Genomic DNA, 5,583 nt, shown 5'->3' with positions numbered 1-5,583 from the left:
CTCATACACACACACACGCGCGCGCGCGCGCGCGCCCGCACGCACCAACTAACTCTCTCTCTCTCTCCCGGTTCCATGCGCACACATGCAACGACGAAAGGAGATCGTCCTTTTTTTCTCTTCCTTTCCTCGTCGTCCTCCGCTCCCTCTACGTGCGATCGAACGAAACCGCCGTTCGAAAAACGGTTACTCAGCCGCACGTGGAGTAGAGAGAGACGGCATATAGTACAAGGCTCGACGATAGGGTGGGTCAACCCCTAACCGGGTGGCGGGGAGGGCGGAATCTCTTTATTCGTGCTACGAAGGTATGGTATGGTATGGGGCGTTGGGTGGCGGGAGGGAGGGAGGAATGTGATTTGGCTTTGGGCGTGGGGGGGGGGGGGGGGGGGGGGGGGGGAGATGAGGCGGGGCGCAAGATTCGGCTGGGCGTCTCCTGGAAATGTGCGCTTTTATCGCCACCTTCTAGCAGCCCCTTCTCGAACTGGGTCACCAGCTATAATACGGCGCTTGGTGGTGGTGCACTGCCCGCGATGTCGACCATCAATTTTACGATTTTCCTCGGGGAGCCTGGTGCGTTTCTACGACAACGGACGCTCGGAAAATCTCTCCTCTCGATCCCGGGGCCTCTCTGCATTTCGAGAGGCCTTTGTTCGATGTTGGATGTTGGAATAATCGTCGCTCGATGGTATTACGAGAACGCGGGACAACCAATAGATTCGCTCGATTAGCCACCACGTCGGCTCGTTTAGGCACGCGCACTCCGTACTTCCTGAAAAAAAAAAAAAAAAGAAGAAAAATAAACCATCCCCGACGTGCATTTTAAAGTGGACCCACTCGTATTTTCGACGTGTCGTACATAATCTCATTATTTTTGCGCTGGCTTATTATCGGAACAAGGCTTGTTCGCGCCCTTGTGCCACGGCGCGTGCGACTAAGCAGATTCTGGAACGATACTTGTGGCATTGACTTGAATTATCTGACAATGACAAGCGAAACGGAAATTTTACAAACAAATGTGCGCGAGCGTGGAGGGCGCATTATTTAACGAGAGGATCAAGGAGATTTTAAATATCTGTTTTTTTCTTTTAATACGAGTTTTTTCTTTGCCTTTTTTCTATCTTAATTTTCCCTTCAATTTTTATTATTTGTTTTTTGTTTTTTGTTTTTTGTTTTTTGTTTTTGTTTGATATGTAGCCACTACGATAATCAACAGTTATGCTCTTCGACGTGATTCACCGTCGTGAGATGCTCGCGATGTATGCGAGCACCGTTACGACGTTGTATCAAAAACCATAAACGATCGTTTGAACGAAAATTGAATAAACAATCAAAGTTTCTATCGTCTCTATCTATCGTCCTTGAATATTTCGATTTAATTTCAAAATTATGATCATCAATGCGCCATTTAAACATTTGAACTAATTATTCGCCGTTTAGTTCTTAGCAGAGGACTGATACTGTAGGATTAATGTATAGTATCTGCACGTTAAACTACTGCTTGTCAGCGTGTCGTATTAAATTTTGTTTATTCTTTACTAAACGGAGAGGGATTATTAATAAGTTTACTGTGACAAAGTAAAAAATCAGGAGCGATTACAGTGAAGAAATGCTAAGGTCGACTAATAGTGTGCAATTTACGTAGATAACTGGGAGATGCGCGAGTCATGGAATTACAATTTTACATTATAACTTTCTCAATAATAACAACATTTTCCTATAGAAACTCTTGAGAACTCGTTACAATATGACGACTCTATGCGCTTATACACTCACGCATATGCACACGTGCGCATATAAAAAGTAATCTTATAGTTGTTAATAAGGCATAATATAACTGTAGAGTCAGTCATACAATATATTCTTATCTGAATAAATAGAATTTAATATTGGGAGTATTAAAATATCATTGGATTCCAAGTACGTTAATATTTTTGAAGTGCGAAGCTTAGAGTTCTTTTTAATCGCGATTGAATATTATATGAAAATTGTTTGCATCAAAAGTTTACTTAAATTTTATCGCAAAAATTTCGAGACGTTCGAACTGAATTGGATGCTGTTTATCACGATAAAATGAATTTTTTTTTTTTTATTTTTTTTTTTTTATTTTTATTTTTTTATTAAACTCCGTAACAGTAGAACAAAGACGAATTCAGGGGTAATTGCTTTTCACAGAACGATGCATAATTTTAATAAATAAAAATTTTGCATTATCTCATACAACAATTCGATGAGTAAAAGGCAGATTACACGCGCATACGATAATAGTAATAATAATAAACAAAATATCGGTGATTAGCATAATAATGTCGTTTTTGGTTACCTTCTATGCGTAAAACGGGACGAACACACTCACGACAATATCTTACAGAGTGTGATATAACACGTATATACTTCGCAAACATAAAACTGTATCATAAAATGAAATATATGTGATAAAGATAAATGGCCATTCTTTAAATATTTAAACGATATTATAGATTGTTTTCGGATTTGTAGACATAACATTTTCTTTTTTGAAAATGCCGAGAGTATGCCAAGGTAAAGTATGTCAAGCAATATCAAAATAAATTGTATCGTCGATATTCTTTGGGCTGAAATCGAAAAATCTGCGACGCTATTAGTTAGTGAGTGTTAAAATAATAATACAAAATGCAAAAGATGATGAAAGATGTGCGTCGATTATCCATGATTCGTACACCTCGAGTAGTCCACTTTTCTCATTAAATATCTACGATAGACAATAAAATAATTTTTTATTTGAATAATAATGAATGTTGGAAAAATGGAAAATCGAAGATTACACGCAATTTATTCATATACGGCAATTAGACATTCGCCTCTTATTAAATTGCATTCCTTCCGAATAGAAAAAAAGAAAATAAAAAATAAATAATTTCACAAATGGTCAAAGGAATATTTGGAGTATTTATTTTCTTTATATACAATAATTCTACGTTTCCTGCTTAACATCACGTTATTTCCAAGTAATGGAAAGCGTTATTTTCTCGGAATCGCGCAAATTGATCATAAATTTAATAATTAGGTAGAAATACGTTTTTAGCCAATAACAATAATTAATTTAACCTTATTTATATCTTGAATTAAAAAAATATTATATATATATATATATATATATATATATATATATATATTTCTATAATATTAACTTCTCCGTATTAATGACAATGTTTCTCTGACATAAATAACAATAAATAATAATATTACGGGTAACTTAATTTACTTTTACAAGGCTGACACGATGAGCCAATATATCTTGAAAAAATAGTAATTTAATGGAAGATATAGTTACTATTACGAATAAATCACCGTAAACATTATGAAATATTTTTTTTTTTTTTTTTTGGATAATGGCATTATTGCATATGCAGCAGTGTTGCAATTTGAATAAGTGTAAGGTTTATGCGTTTGTACAATTTATTACGGCATTTGTCCGACAATGTTTGGTAAATTTCACATTTTCTCATAATTTTGTTTAAAAAAAAAAAAAAAAAAAAAAAAATTGCTGCGACTCAACGCTTATAATATAACTAACTTACCTGTAAATTAATTAATTATAATGGTATTTTCTATAAAACAGAGAGCCTTAAATTAAGTATAAATGACACATTACCACTTGCTTTTAAAACATAATCAACCTCATGAAACATCACATAAGCTGAAATGTTAATTTTATATTAATTTTCGTCAATTAAGTAATTTCATTCAATTAAATAATACTAATTTCCTGCGTCTGTAATCGTAATGTTTGCGTTTAATGAATTAAATAAATATTATCTAGTAATGTCATTGAATTTACTAGTCTTAAATGTGCGACGATATAATATATCTTTAACTAATGCAAATAGTTTCATCGTATTTGTCAATATTAAAATTGAATTTTTCAATCTTATTCGCACACGTTGACCGGAACGTGAAAAATTTTTATAAAATCCAAAATCCAAAATGTTGTTTCTTTCTATTCATTTTGTATAATTGCTTTATATCGAGATAAACCAATGTGCGCCTGTGCACGTGTGCGTACGCCCACACACGTAAATGTATGAATAATTGAGGATTTTATGTTTTTGTACCGTAATTGACAGCATGAAAAATAGTTTTCTTTTTATAATGAGATATTTATCCTTGCTGTTAGGCACGCACCTAGTGAACATTGGACGGGAAGATTAGATTTCATGTCAAAGCAAGTGGGTGTTTGTACTTTTTCTTGTCCGACTCTCTTATCATATATTATGAGTTTTAAGGAAAGCTGCCTACGACGAGCTAAAGATGAAGTCGTTATTACCGTAGTGATGTATGCAAAGTTCGTTTGAAAACCGTCGAATTTTAAATGCGGACGGCATGGTAAATAGATCACGGAGGAAATGATAAATGAAGTCAGGCGTAATTCAACAATACTTTAACGTAGTGTGACTGGTGACGAATCTCATGGGTGTATGACTGCGACTCGAAACAAGGCCAAATCGTTTCGATGGTTTACTCTCGAGTCTGCCGAGCCTGAAAAAGGCACGTCAACTCGGTCAAACGCTCGCATCTTTATCTTCGATTTTTTGTTTTTTTTTGCTTCGATCATGATGATACTCTGATTTCTATTGATTTTTGACATAATGTGCTTGTTATATTATGTTAATGTCGCTATTATGGGAAAAAGTGATTATGCCTCTGTAAGAACAAGTTGTGAAGATATTTTATTGGTATTATTATTATACGGTGGTTCTCTATGGCCGGTTTTTGTTCAAACATTGCAGATCTACGTAATAGCGCCATTGTAATACTAAATAATATTGCGTCGCGCAATTTTTTATTCGTTTCAAGGATAAGGAAAGGAAGAAAGGGATGGGGATTTGCAACGGTTGAGCATTATAAACGAAAATTGTCAAGCGAATCGAAAGCCCAAGGTAGGAAGGCCATTCTTGAAATGGTAGGAAGAGTGGGAAAAACGTTGGCTGTATTTTATTCGATGGGGATTATTTTGAAGGGGTAACACGAGTATAGACAAGCCAAACACAAAGTGCATGTATATGTTTATACGCAATCGGTAATATTCTCACATATATATATATATATATATATATATATATATATATATATATATTTTTTTTTTTCTTCATGTATTTAGTAATGCATTAAGCCTTTACAATAACAGTATATTGAATGTAAAAAGATGTGATATTAAATCGTTAAATAATTGTGGAAATAGCAGAATTAAAATTGTTTAATATTTGATATCAGCTGCTCGAAAGATGACGACATTATGCATCACAGTGTCTGTAATTAGGTATTCTATCCTATACGTTTTCCTGTTATGTTAAGCGCTTACGCGACTCACAATGTGTTGCGCTCGCACGCTAAATATATCACAGTAATTGGACGAGTTACTCATGCAAATAAATACTTTATATTATATCGGGAACGGTATGAATGTTTTAAACTATTATGATTATACATTAATATATATTATATATTATGAAATAATAATCACCTTGTAACATTAGACTAATTGATATTCGCACATATTTCAAATGTGTCATGTAACATTAACGAGATGGAGGGGTTGATTTTGTA

This window comes from Ceratosolen solmsi, unplaced genomic scaffold, assembly GCF_000503995.2.
Source record: "Ceratosolen solmsi marchali unplaced genomic scaffold, CerSol_1.0 scaffold2, whole genome shotgun sequence".
NCBI classification, from domain to species: Eukaryota; Metazoa; Arthropoda; class Insecta; order Hymenoptera; family Agaonidae; genus Ceratosolen; species Ceratosolen solmsi.
This window is presented reverse-complemented; position numbering follows the sequence as displayed.